Below are 24,361 nucleotides of genomic sequence, written 5' to 3'. Positions count from 1 at the left end.
AACCTTTTTGAGATCAACGCACACTCTGAGTTTCCCATTCTTCTTTGGTACGATGACTATCAGAGAAACCCATTCTGAGTGCTCAATAGGGTATATGAATCCACATTTTATAAGCTTTTCAATTTCCTCTTGCACAATCTTTGCATACTTAGGATTCATTGGGTAGGGACGTTGCTGGACTGGTTTAGCAATGCTAATCATTGGAATTGTGTGTTGCACCACCGAGGGTGGAACACCCTTCATATCGTGATATGTCCAAGCAAATATGTCTTTGAATTCCTTAAGAAGCTTCTTGAGTGTAGCTTCCTCCGTCTGGGTGAGGTCTTGAGCAATAAAATCTGGGTTAGACTCCTCACCTGGATCTGCTAGTTCTATCTCCTTAACTACCACCGGGCCATCGTAGACACCGCTACTCCCATTGGTAGGCGTTCGTTGGGCTTTTGTGTAGACCACTTTACGTTCTCCTCCTGTGGTAAATGATTTGAAATGCTCGAGTGCGGGGTGTAAGTCTACTGGTTCTTGTTGTGCCAGGTTTTTTTCTTTTAATTCCGCATCCTTTTTGTTGTTGAGCTAACTCTTGGTTTTTCCGCCTTCTCGCAGGTACAACTTAGTTTTGGTTTCTCTTCGATTTCTAATTGGGTGACGTCATGAGGTTGCGGAATACACCACATGACACTTTGGAGGTATTGTCCCCAATTATCCGCTAACTTCCGTAGCTCCTACATAACTAAGCCATTCTGCCGTGGATCTCTCTTTGTTTATTGTAGTTCGTACATTAGCTCGATAGCCTTGTCGCTTATGTCTTGTTTTCTTCTTGCCAAGTCTTTGATTTTTGTTTCTATCAGATTCGGACTCACTTGGTCGATCTTCACTTGTGTCCCCCTCACTCTCGGATGAACTACAGGAGGTCACTGACCTAGGCCTTGAGCACCTTGCTTCCACACTTGGGTGAATATTTGATTCATCCCCCCCATCAGGCTCAGAGTCAGTTTCTTCTTGAGATTCAGACGGCTCAGAGTCAGTTTCTTCTTGAGATTCAGACGACTCAGAGTTGCATTGGTCAGAGTCTTCGCTAATGTCAGTGTCAGGGGAGTTTGCCACTTTCTCGCCATCACGAGTCAAGTGCATAACACCTATCATGTTTATTGGCACTAACGGTGGCATATCTTGCCCCTCAAGCATTACCCAACTTGTGCCTCTATTTCCCCATGTGTCTATGGTTGCCGCTAGGTGCACCCAATCCACGTTATCCGACTCAGTCATACCCGGTAGGACATCCATATAAGAAGAATCTTTCCCATCATCAGTCTCTTTTTTGCATGTATAGCAATACCTTAATGGGGCAGAGTGAATAGTGGTATCTGATCGATTATCGATGATAACCTTGCTTCCTAAAGGATGCGCGCGACCATTCTCAAGATCAACTCGAATGACAGAGTCCTGGAATTGTAGGTAGACATGGTTTTTGGACCAGTCATGCACCATTTGTGCTTCCCTCATGAAAGGACATCCTAAGATCATTTGATATGACATAGGATGCTTGGAGAAATCCATTACAATGAAGGTATGTCTTACCTTGTGCCCCAGAACCTTGATCTTAAGGTCCCTTAACATTCCAATAGGTTTAGCAATAGTTCCGTTTGCCATCTTAACCACTATGTTTGTGACTTCAAGGTGAGGTCTTCCCATAGATTCCCAACAGTTTTTAGTCACAATGCTTACTCCAGCACCACCATCAAGGAAGGATTCCCTTTAGATTTAATCCCTTTGTAGTAATGGGGAGGGTTGCATTAGATTCGTCACCTTCGAAGTACTGTCCCAACTTGTTAACAGGTATTTCAACGACCGAGTCTTCATCTAGGTTGGGTTGTAGATCCCAATGTTCCCCTTCATCTTGAAGCGTGTCGGGTCTATCCATATTTGCAAATTGTGGTAACCCCACCTTCAGTTCTCCATTGAGAAATGCCCGAAGAGCTAAGAATAGCTCAGGATCTCCGTATAACTTGGATATGATCGTGGTTCTGATTTCAGAAGACATGAAATCCATTAGCTTGGACACATTCAACGGTACTTTTTGAGATATCACCCCTTGACTAGGGATTGGTGAAGATGGAATCACTTCCTCTTCGATGGGGTCAGGCATTCCCTCACTAAATATTCATTCAAGCAAGAAGGGTGGTTGCCCACTTCCTGATGTCCTATCCTCACTTTCTTCCCAAATGATACTAGGTATAGCAAGGCTGAACTTACGTAGGAAACACTGTGTCTGGAATTTGGATTTTTCTAGGGTTTGGCTCCAGTTCTCTTTGTGTTTCTTCTACCAAACCCCTTAAGTGTTGCACTTGTTCAATCTCCTCAACTAGGTTTGGGTAAGTTCCAATCTTTTTCTTCAGGGTTTTTGGCCCACGTGGCTTGTCTTGGGGAGTCTCAGTCAGTTTGGGTGGCCGAGAGGGCATTAGCTGACTTGGTTGTGGGGCCGAGGGAGTTTCCTTTGTTTCCCCTGATTTATGTAATTGCTTGATTCTCCTTCGTTGAGCTCTCAAGTGGGTTCCTCCCTTAAGGTAGTGGCTTTGGTCCCCATGGTTTCTATTGAATCGGAATCATCTTCAAGATCATTCATATACACGGGGTCGTCCCCTGTCCCTATGTTAGTCTTTGAACTAGGCTTGGAGCTTGTGGCATTAAGCGATCTCTTCCGCCGCGTTTTCTTTTTCTTTGCTCGAGCAATTGATGCAGTATCCCTCTCTTCGAGAATGTAGTTTTGATTTTGAAGCATTGACCGCCCGTGTAACTACATTCGCGGGTACAACAGGTGTGGTTCCTCGTGCCTGGTTGGTGACCTCAACCAAATTCAATGGCGTAATCTTGGGTGCACTAGGATTATGTGGACATTGAGCAATCAAATGATCTATGCCACAATGATTACATGTAAGTACCGGCATTCCCGATGTGCTCCCTTGATTTGGTTGCATTTGAGTAGCGATCTTCTGTAGCCTATTAGGGCACTCCGCTACACGATGCGGTCCACCACAATCGTAGCATTGAAGAGGTGGTCTCCTCACCAAGGTATTAAGGTTTTGGCCTCTTGTGGCGAGAGTAACAGCTTGATATACAGGCTTGACTTGCCCGAAATGATCCTCCATGTAGTATTGGGGAGTCATTTCAAACGTATCAATCCCATATGGAGCAGTGGGGTCTATCTCCTCTTCATAATCCCCACACGCACTATGTGACTCACAACCCATCTGGTTTATAGGGGTAACCCTTGGGGATGTGGAGGTTGTGGTCCTAGCACTGGCGGTGGTAACAGCACAGACTGGACTACATTCGGGTTCCTTGGAACTATGTGTTGTGACAGTTGCTCGACAGGTGGTGCAGGCATCAGCGCGGGTACTTGAGGTGTGTTTGACCAGGCTAGTGGTTGCCTGATTTGCCAACATACGCTTAAGTACTAGGCAATCCTTAGATTGATGGCCATACTTACCACATGCATTGCAATTCCCATTGAATTTAACTCTGAATGTGGGACATTCACTCGTACTATGTGGTCCTAAGCAAACCGAACACCATTGTTGCTCTCTTCTTGGGTACATATGGCTATTTTGAGGAGCTGGATTACCCCTAAAGTATTCTTGGAGAGCCTTAGTAAGGTCAGTTTCACAGACATTTCGGATATCTTGGGCTCCTTGGCAATAGGTTTTACCGTCATTGGCTCATGCCCAAATACTTGCAAACTAACGGATTTTGTCTCCAAAGACACCTTTTTACCTGCAATCATCAAGTTGTCTTCTAACTAGATTGCATTGGCAGTGATGACTGCTTCCCACGTCGTAAGACCTCTAATGACTAGGCCATTGTTGGTACAATCCTCGGATGAATCTATCGAGCAATTGGTTGTTATTGAAGTGCTCATCGGGAGCGCAGTGAGAATTTAGATGCTTTAATCGACTTATAAAGTCTCTCACTGACTCCCCTTCCTCACGTTCAGATTTTTGGAGTTGAGATGCTACTCCCCAAAAAGCACACCCTCACGTATGTATTCCTTCAAGAACAATCTCTTGAGAGTGGGATAGTGAGTACGCTCTTCAACCCTTAAAGTTTGATACCAATCTCTGGCTTTTCCACTCAAGGTTAAGCCTACGGCTTTACATTTATGTAGCTCATTGTGCTCTTCCAAGGAATCACACACGTGTTCAAAAACTTCAATGTGCTTCCTAACATCCTCGTTTACCACTGAAGTTCTGAGTGAGCTTAGCCACTTGTACCGCCTTGCTTCTAGGTTCTCTCTCAGGTATGCCCCGCATGTTTTCCGTAATAGATCGTCCGATCGTCTGAGCAAATGCTGCGAGATCACCTAGGTGAGCAGGCATAGTTGGTGGAGGCACTTTTGGGATAGCCTGGCTGATAGGAGTTGGCGTTGGTCTTGGTATTTATGCAGCTGACGTAGGATATGATATGTGACTAGGCCTAGCTCCTTTTGGATAAGGGTTGTGATAAGGCGGTCGTGGAGCATACGCCATTGGCATACTAAGAGACATAGGAGCTACATGAGCATGAGTAGCGATAGGTACATATGGTCGATAGGCATTGGCACGCACTGTTGTAGGTACTGTTCCACTAGGTAGCGGTGTCGTACTAAGTATAGTGGTAACAGGTGCACTTTCTGTCATGCTCATCATCAGAGCAGGCATTGTGGATTCCCTAATGGAAAGTTGAGCCAAGTTTGAAAAGCCAAAGTTACTGCTCGTGGGCTAAACCTGCATTGAGACTCCATGCGAAACAACATACGAAGGGTCTATGGGACTCACTGAGGGAGTCTCCAATTGTGACAGGGTTGGTTGTTTGGCCTTGCCCGTATCCAAAAATTTCATAGGGCCAGTGGAAACTAGGTTCACTCCTCTATTTTGCCTCTCAAATTGGATAATTCTATGAATAACCTCACATATCATTTGTTGTTGCTCCTCTAGATTAGTGGGACTAGATGTAGATCGTATGACTTCTAACCAACATACATGGTATGTGTAACCCGTGTATAGGTCAGTCAAAGTCTCCATGTGTAGATCATATTCCCAATTTTCATTGAGAAATATCCCATCTAGACTTGGAGTGCCAAACGGTTCTCTTGAAGTGGACGCAATGTCACTTCTTAGGGATTGACTTCTAAAGACCTCTACTTTAGGAAGAGCATCAGAAGGTGGTAGCTCAGTAGGGCCTTCATTAAATGAAGTGGGCAGAATATCCACATGGACACTCTTTGGGAGGGTAGGGTCTACGTGAGATGTGAATGGCGAATCTACTACCCCTCCTTCTTCGTTTACTTTGCTTGTCACATGTTCAGAGCGTGTAGCTCTACTAAAGGTCTCTATTAGACGACTAAACATGCTAGATCCGGATTGTGGGGCCCAAACTTGCATGTTTTGGCTTGCCTCCTCAGAGTTCTTGGTAGGGTGCCCTTCCATGACTTCAGAGTCAGAGGACGAGTCACTAGCCGCTATTCGTGGATCTTGGGTTGCACTTCCTTGGCTTCCCGCTGAAGGCCAAGATGCTAACGTGGAGGGATGGTGTGAGCCTGCGTAAACTGAAATGCTTTCTAGTGGCTCAGACTCTAGCACCCGACCAGAGCGTAGATGCATGTGACGTGCGTACCCTACGGGCATTGGTAACTACCCTTGAAGCCCACACAAGTGGTTTCTTAGGTGTTTCGCACCCCGTTTTTACTTGTTTTTATATTGTTTTTAACCCATTTTTAACCCCCTTACTTATGGTCAAACCTGGACTAGGGCGTGTGATAGCTCGAGATGAGTGTATCGTTTAAAGGGTCATAGCGTGCTTTTTACAACACAGTGTTTGCCTATCCAGAGCTCCCGTGGTCCTCAGAACATTCTATTTGCTTGTGGGGGAAGGGTGAAGGCTTTATCCCACATGCTCACTTCACTCCTTGGGGTGTGGGCTACATATAGAGCTCCACTTCCCTTAAGCTCTCACTTGAAAGAAAGCTATGGAGGCTCACTCTCCTATATATATATATCAAAAGACCGAGACCGGCGGGACCGGGATCGGGGTCGGGGTCAATTGGGGGTTTTTTCTTTTCAAATTTTTTTTCTCTAATACAAAATTTCTTTCCTCTTCACACGGGTTTTTTTTAATATAATAAGTTTTTATTTATTTTTTATTATATTTATTTTTTTGTAATTTTTTTTCCTTTTTTTTTTAAAAAAAAAGAAAAAAGTTTTCTAGTTTTTGTTTCTAGGGTTTGGGCTTGGCCGCGACGCCTTGCCGCTCGCACACAGCGCAGGCCTGCGAGGGGATTCAGCAATCCCCTCGTCCTCCGTGTTCTCTCACACACGCGCAACGCAAAAAACCAGAGCGTGAAATAAGAAAATGACCGGGAAAACCAGAGTTGCAAAAACAGATTACAGAACACGAAAAAACATCCACAACATACACACAATCGCCTTTCCTATAGTATAAATTTCACTTCACACAGAAGCCCGAGCTGCAAACTGGAGCTTGGTGCAGGGCATTTCCTCGGCAGCGGTGCCAAAAATGTGCGCTTTTCCTGCACGAGTCAGAGCTGGGGACTTGCCGAACACAGTATGCGAGCCACGAATGGCTGCAAGCATACAACCAGAAACCTAGCAAGCTCAACAGAAAGCAAAGGTGTGTCACTCACCGCTCAAACCGTCGTCGTGAAGGATTCTCGCGTCGCAGTGAAGAAGGAGCCGTTGTTGCCGCTCTACCACCTCGCCGCCGCCGTGCCGCCACACACAGTGCTCGATCACACTCTCTCTCTCTCTCTCTCTCTCTCTCTCTCTCTCTCTCTCACACACACACACACACACACACATATGCAGGAGAAGGGGAACGAGAAGATAAGGCAAGAGCACACTTTGTATTCAACACATAGAGAATGAGAGTTTTAGGGTTACATTTGACTCTTATAGGTGACTTAGCCGTTCACACATGGGTGCCCATACATGGCCAGCCGATCCTAACCCTTATCCTATCGGATGATACCCCATTACAAGGGTGGGACCAAAGGAAACTAGACATGCTTCTCTCATAAGAAATGTTGCACAAAGAGGGTTTCATGTGTCTTGTCATCTGAAACATAGAAATGTAGAGTTTTCCTAACATCACCTGAATCAATGCGCACATATGTTATGTGCACTAAGATCGTAACCTGATTACAGTTACAGTGCATGGACTAAATTTCATTATGCTCTTTAAAGGAATAATTCTCAATAAAGTCAATTAATAATACCACAACATCATTTGGAAAGTTCTCAATACAATCTCTGTATTGTTGAGCCTGCCACCTACAAATGAAGTTGTGTTGAATGAAACTCTTGATCTGTTGTGTAAACAAGAATAAAAAATCAATGCATTTTATTTGTTGCACCACAAGATCCTTTCTCTTTTTCTTTCCACCATCTTTATCTCTATATCTTGAAAGACCTTCATGGGGAGGAGCCAGATATTGTATGTTGTCTCTTAAGGACATAGCACCATTCTTCTTGTGCCACATTCACCACACAGCCCCATCATGCATTTATAACTATGGAACAATGAGTCTACTGACTTTGGGCATAGCAAGGATTCCCAAAGAGTTGTGACAATGTTGTAACCAGACTGTGCAGCTTCACACATAAAATTGCTCGTGCCTTGAGCACAAATAGAGTAGGCACATGTGCATGTTGTGCCATGAAGTCTGAACTGTTTCTACCACATGTAATTGAATGATTCCTTCAAAAACATCATTTACACGTGTAAAATATAGTAGCAAGTGTATCTATCCTTCAACTTGCACACAAAAAAGGGCTTGAGGCCTTCAAAGCATCTTTAAGAAATCTTGAGCTGGGGATAGCGGGCCTTGAATCTTTTAAAGAACTCCACCTATCACAAAACAAGGTCATTGATAATGCACAAGTTGTTTTTAAGTCTTAAAGTACTTTTGTACCACTTTATGGTACTTCTGCATCAATTAATAGTACTTTCAAACCACTTAATAATACTTCCGAACCACTTAATACTACTTCTGGACCACTTCAAAGTACTTAAGGACCACTTAATAGTACTTCGGACCACTTAATAGTACTTCAAGACCACTTAATAGTACTTCAGGACCACTTAGTAATACTTAAGGACCACTCAATCGTACTTCTAGACCACTTAGAAGTACCTAAAGACCACTTAATAGTACTTCTACTAGTAGTACTTAAGGGGACCACTTAATAGTACTTCTAGACTACTTAGAAGTACTTAAGGACCACTTAATAGTACTTATGAACCACTTAGAAGTACTTAAAGAAGACCACTTAATAGTACTTCTGGACCACTTTTAGTAGTACTTAAGGACCACTTAATAGTACTTCTAGACCACTTAGAAATACTTAAGAACCACTTAATAGTACTTCTGGACCACTTAGTATTACTTAAGGACCACTTAATAGTACTTCTAGACCACTTAGTATTACTTTAGGACCACTTAATAGTACTTCTGGGACCACTTAGAAGTACTTCTAGACCACTTAGAAGTACTTCAAGACCACTTAATAGTACTTCTAGACCACTTAGAAGTACTTAAGGACCACTTAATAGTACTTTTGGATCACTTAAGGACCACTTAATAGTACTTCTAGACCACTTAGTAGTACTTAAGAACCACTTAATAGCACTTGAAGACCACTTAATACTTCAAGACCACTTAATAGTACTTCTAGACCACTTAGAAGTACTTAAGAACCACTTAATAGTACTTTTGGATCACTTAGTAGCACTTTAGGATCACTTAGTAGGTACTTAGGACCAGCCCTTAAAAGTACTTCATGGACTTTGCAAAAGACTTTAGAATTAGATATACATACTTTAGGACCACTTGATAGAACTTGGGGTCACCTTAAAAATCATACAAGTTTTCTAGAGCTATTAAAAGTACTTTAGGATGACCTAAAAGTACTTTAGAGCTATTAAAAATACTTTAGAGTTATTATTAAAAGTACTTCAAGATCTTTTCAAAGTACTCTAGGATCATGTATAAGTTCTATAGGACCACTTGGAAGTACTTCAAGATCATTTTCAAGTACTTATAAGTTCTTTCTAATATAAACACTTTAGGACCACCTAGTACCTAAAAGTGCTTTAGAGATATTAAAAGTACTTCATGGACTTTGCAAACTACTTAAGGATCATGTATTAGTACTTATACATGCTCCTCAAGTAATTTACACTAGCCCTAAAGTCTTTTTAAAAGCTCTGAAGAACTTTAGAAGGTCCTACAGAACTTTCAATGGCACAAAAGTACTTGGTAAGGATTTTCAAGTGATACTGAAGTTTTTCTAAGTGGTACTAAAGTACTTGGAAGTACTTCAATATCACTTTAAATTTTTTACAATTTCTTTTGTGCCATTGAAAGTTCTAAAGAACCACCTAAAAGTGCTTTAGAGCTATTAAAAGTACTTTAGGGCTATTAAAAGTACTTTAGGGCCATTGAAAGTTCTAAAGAACCACCTAAAAGTGCTTTAGAGCTATTAAAAGTACTTTAGGGCTATTAAAAGTACTTTAGGGCCAATGTAAGGTACTTTAGGACCGTGTATAAGTTTTTTAGGAAACCTTGGAAGTACTTCAGTATCACTTCAAAATACTTACAAGTTCTTTTCTACTATTGAAAGTTCTGTAGGACCACTTAAAAGCGCTTCAGATTTGTTAAAGGTGTTTTAGGGTCACTGTAAAGTACTTTAAATCTACTTTATACAAGTTTGAGAGTGTCTTAAGGTGCTCTAGGAGTGCTTTTAATTTTGCTTTGATAAAAGTAGAGTACGAACCTGAGGCGGCTCATCAAGAAAATGTATCAAACGCCTTACAACAACACGTCTTCCCATCCTCTTGGTACAAACATCTTGTTGTTGGGAGAGACTCCTGTCTCTAGTGTCCAAAATTCAAAAACAAGATCTTTAACCTCGTGTGTGATGATGGTCCTTTGAGGTTGCTATCGTTGGCATGTTTGGAGGGGCAAGACTCCATCCTCTTCGAATTGTAGGCGAGCATTGGCTGCACAGAGGTTTCTCTAGTGGATTCCTAGAACCTTTGCTACCTTTGCGAAGCTGATAGATTTGCTATTGCCACCATGTCCATTGAAACCACTACCATTAACTACCATCATTAGAGATGACTTCTTCAAGAAAAGCTCATCTTTTGATCGGGGCACTTTGTGACTTGTGTTAAAGTGTTGCAAATGTTGGCTAGCACAGCTCCTTCGCAACCCATTCCTTCAGGTTGGACACCCCTGAAATTGGGATGAAGGAGGAGTTCTTCAAATATTTATGTACAAGTAGCTTTTTCGAGGCTCTTCGTCTACTCATACAGGAGTTAGCTTTACAACTCTACAAATCTTCTTTCCTTCTCATTGACAGACCTATTATCTTTAGGCCTTCAATTCTCCTTGGCTTTTTGTCGATGTTCCCTTTGCTTTGCAGCCCAATACTACTTGAATTTCTCAGTGCCTTCGTGACCAAGAATAACCCTGCCTCCCTTTGCTTGCGCTTCTGCATTGTCCAAAAATTGATCTTGTCCCATTGCATGCCCATCAATATTCATCCTAAAATTAGGTGAAAGTACTATTGGACCATTCTGACGCTGACCAACCATACTCTGCAAGTTTCATTGACCTAAAAACATTAGGAGAGAACAAGGAGGTAAGTGCAGGGAAACACACTTTGTGTGTGTGTATCAGAGAGATAGAAAGAGTACATGAATGTAGCACAACTCTTGTGAGCCACAAGAACGGAGATGAAGAAGCCGAGAACAAGAGAAACAAGAGCTCACTTGTCATCTCCATAGATCTACAAGACAACCGTATGAGGAGAGAGAGAGAGAGAGAGAGAGAGAGAGAGAGAGAGAGAGAGCTCTGTTCCTGGCAACGCAATGTTTAGTATGAGCAGAGAGAAAGAGATAGAGACAGAGACAGAGAGAGCACACGTAGTCATGGAGGGTGATCGGGCGTGACAAAATACTGCGTGAACTTTTCATAACGGCCAAAACATCATTTTCATGATAACTATTCCTTTTATCTCCATTAACCACTCCTTGTTCGCACTTGACAAAGGAATGTCAATGACACTACTTTTTGATCCACCTATCCATGCTTTCACCCTTTATCAAAGTTATATACCACATTAGTCATCATTGCCTCTAAATGTTTATGTATATAATAGTAGAGCTTGATAATACCAAACGGATGATAGAGGGTAGATTCTGAGAGATTTAAATGTTGGTTTGTATTATAAACTTCTAACCACCCATAACTAATGATCCAGTGGTAACTACGTGCAACCACCTCATAGTTAGCTAGTGTGGTGGGTATATCATTTGGCATAAACAAGTGAAGTTTATCGACACTGTTACATCTAAGATGTCTGATTGTTGTAACACCTGACACCAACTACAGAGGTTAAGCATGATTAGATGTAAGGGATAGAAAAATATATCAGTTGGATCCGTTAGTACTAAGTCACCCATAATGATAGTTGGATCGGCATCCCTTTCAGTATTTTGGTGGCGAATTAGTGTTAAATCTCCTAAACTGAGGTCTTCAATTAAGTTTATCTCATACTGAAGAAGGGAGAGGGTTAGTGTAGACAAAAACAAGGTTAAGGTTTGAGGAGGGGCCCGGGAGTAACCGGCAATGAACCTATCTCAAAGGCTCGTTCAATGAGTAGTCGCAATTCATCTGTAGGCTCTGTTCTTTTAGTCCTTTCCCTTATTACTAATTGTCATTCCAATTCTTGTATCCGTGCGTCTTTTGTTGACAGCAGATTAGAGATTGCAGCCTCACGTACCATTCGTGTAGCATTTCTAACTCTTCATATCTTCTTGTAGCTGCTTCTTGTGCCCTTCTTGTTGATGCTTCTAGTGCATTAGCAGCTTCACTTCTCTATATTTGCTCTTCAGCTAATAAATGGCTACTTCTTGGCTGTTGATTGACTTGATTAAGCACTTTTTGGTGGCTAGCCATCATCTTATCCATTTCCAAGGATTTTATATTGATTACTTCATTTAAGACTTTGATTTTTTCAGCATGTGCTTTGTTTAATTGCTCCCTTTCAACTTGAAGATTGACCACTTTCTGTTGTGCTGCCATAACAGATTCAGTGAGGGTGGCGATTTTCTTTGTTAACCCTTCTTCTTTTACCTGGAAAAGCATGAGCCTCCTTGAGCTGTTGTGTATGTTCTTCTTCTTTTTCTCAAGCATTAGCCACCTCCTTTTGAAGCTACTCTTTAGCTTGTTTGACTTGTGTTGTTAGCTCTATGTTCTCTTTGATTTTTTGCACTATGGTTTTGTTTGTTTCCTTCTAATACTTGGTATCTGGCCTCTTGTTCTTTTGCATCCTTCAAACCCTTGAGAATGACATCTCTGTGTGTAGCGTTGGCTGCAACCATTTGTTCCTTGAGCAATTAAACTTGGTCTATCACTTCCTGCTCTTTCTTTCATAAGGTTGCATTTCTGTCATGTAGCAAATGAGTGGTGAGTAAATGACATTGCCAAACCCATTGTTCTTGCTCCCAAATGGAAGCGCTTGTAGAGGCTAGCCCTTCTTTAAAATACAGATACTCACACACTCCTCTTTAAACTTTAATTTATAAAACAATCCATTGACAAACAATTACTGGGTACAGATGTCACAACTCAAAATTTCCATTCAATCCTTGTTTCTCACAAAACAGTATCACTCTGGACTCTCCATTGAGACCAGCAGGTCAACAACGAGATCCAGTAATAGATTACAAAAAGTTTCTCGTCATCATACATATATATCTTCCACGACATACGTATGCGTGTCCTCGGCACTGCGAGCCCGTGCATCTCCTGGTCAGAACCCTCCAGGATCCTCCTTAGGTGTCTTGGCACTTCACTCAGGGACCGCTTCGTCGGCCCTCGCCCATCGTACCGGAAGCACACCATTTTACACCATACCCAGGCTGGTCAAGACCTGGGCAGGTTTTTGTCGCATGAGCCGTCCTTTGAACACTCCCCACCATCTATTGCAACCGAACTTCCCTTAGAATACACATATACCAAATGCTCCCTCCAGCATTCTCGCGTAAGACAGTCCTTTAAGAAAACAGTTTCTATAGTTTTTAGTTTTGATTTTCTTTTGAATACAATGAGTATATCTTAATTTCGTATCCCAAGACTTCTAGATCACAAGTCTGGATTCCCAAGCAGAATTCCTTGAATTATGAATTTTTTATCCTCAGATCAAAATCAAAGGTCTCAACTTAGTTTTAGATTCGGTGGGTGATTTGAGTGTAGATTACTGAACTGGTCACATCATCATTTCTTGAAACTGACAAAGGAGTTACGTCTTGGTCATAGTCTGATTCAGGATTTGAGTTTGGAAAGGTTCTCCCTGAACTATCTTTCTCAAAGGTAATATTTCAATTACTACTTTACTGAATTCAAAACTAAACACGAATTCCTATGAGGAATAAATTAGTCATTTATCTAAATTCCGACTTCGATAGTTTTTTTGAATTTTCTCATTACCATCCTAGAGAATATAAAACGGTATAATTTTCCTTCACTGAATATTTACTTATTCATTTTTCCAATATTCATGGGATTTAAACATAGGACTAAAGTGAACTCTTATTTTGATTTAAAAAAATTCTTTTATGCATCATTTTATGCATAAAAATCAATATTGGTGAAAGCAACACTTTTGTAATTAAAAAAATTCTTTTATGCATCATTTTATGCATAAAAATCAATATTGGTGAAAGCAACACTTTTGCAATAAAAAAATTCTTTTATGCATAAAAATCAATATTAGTGAAAGTAACACTTTTACAATTTTTAAAAAAAATCTTTTATGCATCATTTTATGCATAAAAATCCATTTTAATGAAAGTAACACTTTTATAATAAGAATATTCTTTTACGCATCTATCTATGCATAAAAATCCATTTTGATGAAAGTAACACTTTTATAATTAAAAAATAATCTTTTATGCATCTATTTATGCATAAAATCCATTTTGATAAAAGTAACACTTTTATAATAAAAAATATTCTTTTATGCATCTATTTATGCATAAAATCCATTTTGATGAAAGTAACACTTTTATAATTAAAAAATATCTTCTTTTATGCATCTATTTATGCATAAAATCCATTTTGATGAAATTAACACTTTTGTAATTAAACAAAATAATCAATATGCATCTTTCTATACATAGATTTAATTCTATTGAAAATCACTCTTTTATAATTAAAAAAATAATCAATATGTGCCTTTCTATGCATAGAAATTAATTCTATTAAAAATCACTCTTTTATAATAAAAAATAATCAATATGCATCTTTCTATGCATAGAATTTTATTCTATTAAAAATCACTCTTTTATATATATTAAAAAAATAATCAATATGCATCTTTCTATGCATAGAATTTAATTCTATTGAAAATCACTCTTTTATAATAAAAAAATAATCAATATGCATCTTTCTATAATAAAAAAATAATCAATATGCATCTTTCTATGCATAGAATTTAATTCTATTAAAAATTACTCTTTTATAATAATAAAAATAATCAATATGCATCTTTCTATGCATAGAATTTAATTCTATTAAAAATCACTCTTTTATAATAAATAATAATAATCAATATGCATCTTTCTATGCATGAATGAAAAATGACACTTTTAGAATACACAAACGATGGGGATTATTTTTTTTTATTAATAAAAGATGAAATTTATTTCACAAATTTTTAGAAAATTTTACCATAACGTCCTTTGTATGGCTGACCATTTTTCAATTTTTCTATCCTTAATCTACTTAGGAATTATCCCCAATTGGTTTAAAGCATTCTAAATTAATCAATTTTCACTTTTAAGAGAGAAACAATATGAAAAGTTTAATTCGAACAATTAGATCACTTAACTAGGATAAAGAAGGGCTGATTTTAAGAATGAGAGAGGGGGAAAGCCTTTCCAAGAAGGCATAGCATCTGTTTATCATTTTAAGATAACAAACAATTTAGAAACCCATTAAAAGAATAAGAAAAAGTAAGATTTCTTACTTACATAAAATTCTGGGAGCTTTCCTTTGGCTTGATAGTTTGAGGGATCTACTCTTGTTTGCAACAAGAGTGGCCACCAATTCTTTAGAAGAGGGAATGGTCAAAAACTAGTGAATTATTAAGAAATTCACAGTTCTTGGCTCTTGGGAGGAGTAGAGTAATAGTGCATAAAACATAAAACACTATTAAGCTTCAACAAAGGGGGAGGCTTCTATTTAAAGAAAAAAGTGAGCTTCTAACCAAGCAAACTGATTCTAGAATTTTCTAGATCAGTTTGGTCAATTTTTAACCATTTTTAGGTCAGTTTAGCTTACTTTTTAGAACTAGACTTGAATCAGGAGAGAGAGGAGAGATGAAATATCTCAATTTTTTATAATTTTAAACTCCACCACACATGTGAAGTAGGCGCCTCCTTCATGAGCGGGGAATTCCCATTGTGAGGTGTCAAAAATCCTTTTTTTTAGTAATTCCTTTGGTCCTTAGTCCACTCTTCATCTTACGTGAGTATTTACTCATTTTTGGGGAGATTTTCTTTATTTCTTCTATTTATCTTCTCCACACATTTGGATGAATCTGATTGGCCCCTCAAAACCTTAATTTAAAATTTTTCAAAAATCTGGACCCCTAGGATAAGGCCTCTTGAACAGATTATACTTGATTTCTAATGCACCTTCTGAAAATCTTTTTGAACTTTTGTTTTGGGGGAACTTATTTTAATAAGAAGAGATATTTTTCCATCCAAAAATATTCAAAATCTGAATAACCTCTCTCTAGAATATTTTCTCTCTCTAGGCCAAAATAGGTAGAAACAAGATCTTTTATATTTCTGAAGAGGGATTTGATTACAGGGGAAGATGCTGGACATCTTGAGAGGTTGGGGAGGAATCTTACAATCTCCCTGGGTATTCTTTCCTTTTCCACAGAGCATTTAATAATGTAAAAGTCTTCACCTTGCTTTCCATTGCTTGACACATTAACAACAGAGTTGTCTCCCACAGCCAATATGTCACTTAGGGCACCTGGGTGACCAGCATACATGGGGGTATCAACACCCTCTTCATCACTAGAGTTGTCATCTAATCCTTCACCATCACCCATGGGGACAATAGTACAATACTCCCAACTTTCTACGTATGCCATATTCCTACATCTTCTCCATTTTCCTTGCATACATGGATCACAAAAGCAAGAGAGCCTCCTACATCTCAAGGCACATTTATTTGTAGCTGAATATCCATTAACAGAATGCATAGAGTGTGAACCTCCCACACGCTTGCATTCCCACTTATTATCTCTTTGTACTTCATCCTCTTTGATTTTCCAAAAGACTTCGTTCACCTCACTGCCACAAAACCTGGCCCTTAGAAAATTCATGACATCAGCCGCACACTTTAAAGTCCATCAATTTGGTTTCAGTTGTTCATGTGTAAGCTCTCTCTTAATGATAGCTCCAGCTCCATTGTGTTCTCCTTTCCCATGGCCTGAAGCTCGAAAGATCCATAACATTTCTATACCAGTTAGGCTAAAGTGCCTAGACACAAAGTAGAAAGGGCGCTTGGCTTTGAACTGGGCTACACATCCATCGGACCACACCCAATGACGTTTTAGTGCAAGACCCTGATGTTTAAGCCACTGGTCATGTAAGAGAAAGAAATGTTGCACAAAGAGGGTGTCATGTGTCTTGTTATCTGAAACATAGAGATGTAGAGTTTTCCTAACATCACCTGAATCAATGCGCACATATGTTATGTGCACTAAGATCGTAACCTGATTACAGTACTAGTGCATGGACTAAATTTCATTCTGCTCTTTAAAGGAATAATTCTCAATAAAGTTAATTAATGAGACCACAACATCATTTGGAAAGTTCTCAATACAATCTCTATATTGTTGAGCCTGCCACCTGCAAATGAAGTTGTGTTGAATGAAACTCTTGATCTGTTGTGTAAACAAGAATAAAAAATCAATGCTTTCATTTGTTGCACCACAAGATCCTTTCTCTTTTTCTTTCCACCATCTTCATCAAGTGTGCCTATCTCTATATCTTGAAAGACCTTCTCAGGGAGGAGCAAGATATTGTATGTTGTCTCTTAAGGACATAGCACCATTCTTCTTGTGCCACATTCACCACACAGCCCCATCATGCATTTATAACTATGGAACAATGAGGCTTCTGGCTTTGGGCATAGCAAGGATTCCCAAAGAGTTGTGACAATGTTGTAACCAGACTGTGCAGCTTCACACATAAAATTGCTTGTGCCTTGAGCACAAATAGAGCAGGCACATGTGCATGTTGTGCCATGAAGTTCGAACTGTTTCTACCACATGTAATTGAATGATTCCTTCAAAAACATCATTTGCACGTGTGAAATATAGTAGCAAGTGTATGTATCTTTCAACTTGCACACAAAAAAGGGCTTGAGGCCTTCAAAGCATCTTTAAGAAATCTTGAGCTGGGGTTAGCGGGCCTTGAATCTTTTAAAGAACTCCACCTACCACAAAACAAGGTCATTGATAATGCACAAGTACTTTTGTACCACTTCATGGTACATCTGCATCACTTAATAGTACTTTCAAACCACTTAATAGTGCTTTTGAACCACTTAATAGTACTTCTGGACCACTTCAAAGTACTTAAGGACCACTTAATAGTACTTTGGGACCACTTTTGGACCACTTCAAAGTACTTAAGGACTACTTAATAGTACTTCGAGACCACTTAGTGATACTTAAGGACCACTTAATAGTACTTCTAGACCACTTAGAAATACCTAAGGACCACTTAATAGTACTTCTACTAGTAGTACTTAAGGGGACTACTTAATAGTACTTCTACTAGTAGTACTTAAGGGGACTACTTAATAGTACTTCTAAACCACTTAGAAGTACTTAAGGACCACTTAATAGTACTTAAGAACCACTTAGAAGTACATAAAGAAGACCACTTAATAGTACTTTTGGACCACTTTTAATAGTACTTAAGGACCAAAAAGTGGACTAAACTGACCCAAAAATGGTCAAAATTGACCAAACTGATCTGGAAAATTCGAGAATCAGTTGGCTTGGTTAGAAGCTCACTTTTTCCTATAAATAGAAACCTTCCCCTTTGTTGAAACTCAATAGTGTTTTTGCACTGTTACCCTTCTTCTCCCAAGTGCCAAAAACTGTGAATTTTACTCATAATTCATTAGTTTTTGACCTTCCCTCTTCTAAAAGACTGGTGACCACTCTTGTTTCAAACAAGAGTAGAACCCTCAAACCATCAAGCCAAAGAAAAGCTCTCAAATTATCCATGTAAGTTAGAGATTCTTCTCTTTTCTATTTCTTTTATGGTTTTTTTTAATGATTTTTGTCTTCTCTAAATGAAATGATATTATGCCTCATTGAAAAAAGGCATTCCCCTCTCTTCTATAGCAAATCCAACTATTCTTTATCCTAGATGAATGATTAATGGATAAAATCAAGTTTTTCATAATATTTCTCTTAAATAAGTAGAAAATGTCTACTTTAGAATGATTTAAATACTCTTGGTGAACTTCTAATTAATTTTAAAGAGTAAAAATTGAAAAATGGTCAACCATACAAAGGAGGTTATGGTGAAATTTTTTAAAAATTTGGAAATAAGTATTATCTTTTATTATTCTAAAAGAGTAATCCTTATGGTTTCTATATTCTAAAGTGTCATTCTCATGCATAGAAGATGCATTTTGATTATTTGCATAAAAGAATTTTATTTTTATTATAAAAGTATTACTTTTATCATTATTGATTTTTATGCATAAGAGAATGCATAAAAGAAATTTATTTTTATTATAAAAGTGTTACTTTTATCATTATTAATTTTTATGCATAAGAGGATGCATAAAAGAAATTTATTTTTTTTATAAAAGTGTTACTTTTATCATTATTGATTGTATGCATAAATATATGCATAAAAGATAAATTTGTTTATATTAAAAGTGTGATTTTCATCATAAATGATTTTTATGCATAAACAGTCTATTTGCTTGTGGTGAAGGCTTTATCCCACATGCTCACTTCACTCCTTGGGAGGTGGGCTACATATAGAGCTCCACTTCCCTTAAGCTCTCACTTGAAAGAAAGCTATGGAGGCTCACTCTCCTATATATATATATCAAAAGACCGAGACCGGGACCGGAGTCGGGGTCGGGGTCAATTGGGGGTTTTTTCTTTTCAAATTTTTTTTCTCTAATACAAAATTTCTTTCCTCTTCACACGGGTTTTTTTAATATAATAAGTTTTTATTTATTTTTTTATTATATTTATTTTTTTTGTAAATTTTTTTTCTTTTTCTTTTTAAAAAAAAAGAAAAAAGTTTTCTAGTTTTTGTTTCTAGGGTTTGGGCTTGGCCACGACGCCTTACCGCTCGCACACAGCGCAGGCCTGGGGATTCAGCAATCCCCTCGTCCTCCGCGTTCTCTCACACACGCGCAACGCAAAAAACCAAAGCATGAAACAAGAAAATGACCGGGAAAACCAGAGTTGCAGAAACAGATTACAGAACACGAAAAAACATCCACAACATACACACAATCGCCTTTCCTATAGTATAAATTTCACTTCACACAGAAGCCCGAGCTGCAAACTGGAGCTTGGTGTAGGGCATTTCCTCGGCAGCGGCGCCAAAAATGTGCGCTTTTACCGCACGAGTCAGAGCTGGGGACTTGCCGAACACAGTATGCGAGCCACGAATGGCTACAAGCATACAACCAGAAACCTAGCAAGCTCAACAGAAAGCAAAGGTGTGTCACTCACCGCTCAAACCGCCGCCGTGAAGGATTCTCGCATCGCAGTGAAGAAGGAGCCGTCGTTGCCGCTCTACCACCTCGCCGCCGCCGTGCCGCTACACACAGTGCTCGATCACTCTCTCTCTCTCTCTCTCTCTCACACACACACACACACACATATGCAGGAGAAGGGGAACAAGAAAATAAGGCAAGCGCACACTTTGTATTCAACACATAGAGAATGAGAGTTTTAGGGTTACATTTGACTCTCTCTCTCTCTCTCTCTCACACACACACACACACACACACACATATGCAGGAGAAGGGGAACGAGAAGATAAGGCAAGAGCACACTTTGTATTCAACACATAGAGAATGAGAGTTTTAGGGTTACATTTGACTCTTATAGGTGACTTAGCCGTTCACACATGGGTGCCCATACATGGCCAGCCGATCCTAACCCTTATCCTATCGGATGATACCCCATTACAAGGGTGGGACCAAAGGAAACTAGACATGCTTCTCTCATAAGAAATGTTGCACAAAGAGGGTTTCATGTGTCTTGTCATCTGAAACATAGAAATGTAGAGTTTTCCTAACATCACCTGAATCAATGCGCACATATGTTATGTGCACTAAGATCGTAACCTGATTACAGTTACAGTGCATGGACTAAATTTCATTATGCTCTTTAAAGGAATAATTCTCAATAAAGTCAATTAATAATACCACAACATCATTTGGAAAGTTCTCAATACAATCTCTGTATTGTTGAGCCTGCCACCTACAAATGAAGTTGTGTTGAATGAAACTCTTGATCTGTTGTGTAAACAAGAATAAAAAATCAATGCATTTTATTTGTTGCACCACAAGATCCTTTCTCTTTTTCTTTCCACCATCTTTATCTCTATATCTTGAAAGACCTTCATGGGGAGGAGCCAGATATTGTATGTTGTCTCTTAAGGACATAGCACCATTCTTCTTGTGCCACATTCACCACACAGCCCCATCATGCATTTATAACTATGGAACAATGAGTCTACTGACTTTGGGCATAGCAAGGATTCCCAAAGAGTTGTGACAATGTTGTAACCAGACTGTGCAGCTTCACACATAAAATTGCTCGTGCCTTGAGCACAAATAGAGTAGGCACATGTGCATGTTGTGCCATGAAGTCTGAACTGTTTCTACCACATGTAATTGAATGATTCCTTCAAAAACATCATTTACACGTGTAAAATATAGTAGCAAGTGTATCTATCCTTCAACTTGCACACAAAAAAGGGCTTGAGGCCTTCAAAGCATCTTTAAGAAATCTTGAGTTGGGGATAGCGGGCCTTGAATCTTTTAAAGAACTCCACCTGAGGCGGCTCATCAAGAAAATGTATCAGACGCCTTACAACAGCACGTCTTCCCATCCTCTTGGTACAAACATCTTTTTGTTGGGAGAGACTCCTGTCTCTAGTGTCCAAAATTCAAAAACAAGATCTTTAACCTCGTGTGTGATGATGGTCCTTTGAGGTTGCTATCGTTGGCATGTTTGGAGGGGCAAGACTCCATCTTCTTCTAATTGTAGGCGAGCATTGGCTGCACAGAGGTTTCTCTAGTGGATTCCTAGAACCTTTGCTACCTTTGCGAAGCTGATAGATTTGCTATTGCCACCATGTCCATTGAAACCACTACCATTAACTACCATCATTAGAGATGACTTCTTCAAGAAAAGCTCATCTTTTGATCGGGGCACTTTGACTTGTGTTAAAGTGTTGCAAATGTTGGCTAGCACAGCTCCTTCGCAACCCATTCCTTCAGGTTGGACACCCCTGAAATTGGGATGAAGGAGGAGTTCTTCAAATATTTATGTACAAGTAGCTTTTTCGAGGCCCTTCGTCTACTCATACAGGAGTTAGCTTTACAACTCTACAAATCTTCTTTCCTTCTCATTGACAGACCTATTATCTTTAGGCCTTCAATTCTCCTTGGCTTTTTGTTGATGTTCCCTTTGCTTTGCAGCCCAATACTACTTGAATTTCTCAGTGCCTTCGTGACCAAGAATAACCCTGCCTCCCTTTGCTTGCGCTTCTGCATTGTCCAAAAACTGATCTTGTCCCATTGCATGCCCATCAATATTCATCCTAAAATTAGGTGAAAGTACTATTGGACCATTCTGACGCTGACCAACCATACTCTGCAAGTTTCATTGACCTAAAAACATTAGGAGAGAACAAGGAGGTAAGTGGAGGGAAACACACTTTGTGTGTGTGTATCAGAGAGATAGAAAGAGTTCATGAATGTAGCACAACTCTTGTGAGCCACAAGAACGGAGATGAAGAAGCCGAGAACAAGAGAAACAAGAGCTCACTTGTCATCTCCATAGATCTACAAGACAACCGTATGAGGAGAGAGAGAGAGAGAGAGAGAGAGAGAGCTCTGTTCCTGGCAACGCAATGTTTAGTATGAGCAGAGAGAAAGAGACAGAGACAGAGACAGAGAGAGCACACGTAGTCATGGAGGGTGATCGGGCGTGACAAAATACTGCGTGAACTTTTCATAACGGCCAAAACATTATTTTCATGATAACTATTCCTTTTATCTCCATTAACCACTCCTTGTTCGCACTTGACAAAGGAATGTCAATGACACTACTTTTTGATCCACCTATCCATGCTTTCACCCTTTATCAAAGTTATATACCACATTAGTCATCATTGCCTCTAAATGTTTATGTATATAATAGTAGAGCCTTATAATACCAAACGGATGATAGAGGGTAGATTCTGAGAGATTTAAATGTTGGTTTGTATTATAAACTTCTAACCACCCATAACTAATGATCCAGTGGTAACTACGTGCAACCACCTCATAGTTAGCTAGTGTGGTGGGTATATCATTTGGCATAAACAAGTGAAGTTTATCGACACTGTTACATCTAAGATGTCTGATTGTTGTAACACCTGACACCAACTACAGAGGTTAAGCATGATTAGATGTAAGGGATAGAAAAATATATCAGTTGGATCCGTTAGTACTAAGTCACCCATAATGATAGTTGGATCGGCATCCCTTTCACTATTTTGGTGGCGAATTAGTGTTAAATCTCCTAAACTGAGGTCTTCAATTAAGTTTATCTCATACTGAAGAAGGGAGAGGGTTAGTGTAGACAAAAACAAGGTTAAGGTTTGAGGAGGGGCCCGGGAGTAACCGGCAATGACCCTATCTCAAAGGCTCGTTCAATGAGTAGTCTCAATTCATCTGTAGGCTCTGTTCTTTTAGTCCTTTCCCTTATTACTAATTGTCATTCCAATTCTTGTATCCGTGCGTCTTTTGTTGATAGCAGATTAGAGATTGCAGCCTCACGTACCATTCGTGTAGCATTTCTAACTCTTCATATCTTCTTGTAGCTGCTTCTTGTGCCCTTCTTGTTGATGCTTCTAGTGCATTAGCAGCTTCACTTCTCTATATTTGCTCTTCAGCTAATAACTGGCTACTTCTTGGCTGTTGATTGACTTGATTAAGCACTTTTTGGTGGCTAGCCATCATCTTATCCATTTCCAAGGATTTTATATTGATTACTTCATTTAAGACTTTGATTTTTTCAGCATGTGCTTTGTTTAATTGCTCCCTTTCAACTTGAAGATTGACCACTTTATGTTGTGCTGCCATAACAGATTCAGTGAGGGTGGCGATTTTCTTTGTTAACCCTTCTTCTTTTACCTGGAAAAGCATGAGCCTCCTTGAGCTGTTGTGTATGTTCTTCTTCTTTTTCTCAAGCATTAGCCACCTCCTTTTGAAGCTACTCTTTAGCTTGTTTGACTTGTGTTGTTAGCTCTATGTTCTCTTTGATTTTTTGCACTATGGTTTTGTTTGTTTTCTTCTAATACTTGGTATCTGGCCTCTTGTTCTTTTGCATCCTTCAAACCCTTGAGAATGACATCTCTGTGTGTAGCGTTGGCTGCAACCATTTGTTCCTTGAGCAATTAAACTTGGTCTATCACTTCCTGCTCTTTCTTTCATAAGGTTGCATTTCTGTCATGTAGCAAATGAGTGGTGAGTAAATGACATTGCCAAACCCATTGTTCTTGCTCCCAAATGGAAGCGCTTGTAGAGGCTAGCCCTTCTTTAAAATACAGATACTCACACACTCCTCTTTAAACTTTAATTTATAAAACAATCCATTGACAAACAATTACTGGGTACAGATGTCACAACTCAAAATTTCCATTCAATCCTTGTTTCTCACAAGACAGTATCACTCTGGACTCTCCATTGAGACCAGCAGGTCAACAACGAGATCCAGTAATAGATTACAAGAAGTTTCGCGTCATCATACATATATATCTTCCACGACATACGCATGCATGTCCTTGGCACCGCGAGCCCGTGCATCTCCTGGTCAGAACCCTCCAGGATCCTCCTTAGGTGTCTTGGCACTTCACTCAGGGACCGCTTCGTCAGCCCTCGCCCATCGTACCGGAAGCACACCATTTTACACCATACCCAGGCTGGTCAAGACCTGGGCAGGTTTTTGTC

This window comes from Cibotium barometz, chromosome 54, assembly GCF_041138505.1.
Source record: "Cibotium barometz isolate CiBa-2024 chromosome 54, ASM4113850v1, whole genome shotgun sequence".
In the NCBI taxonomy this organism is placed as follows: domain Eukaryota; kingdom Viridiplantae; phylum Streptophyta; class Polypodiopsida; order Cyatheales; family Cibotiaceae; genus Cibotium; species Cibotium barometz.
The sequence above is the reverse complement of the archived record's forward strand: the minus strand, read 5'-3'. Positions refer to the sequence as shown.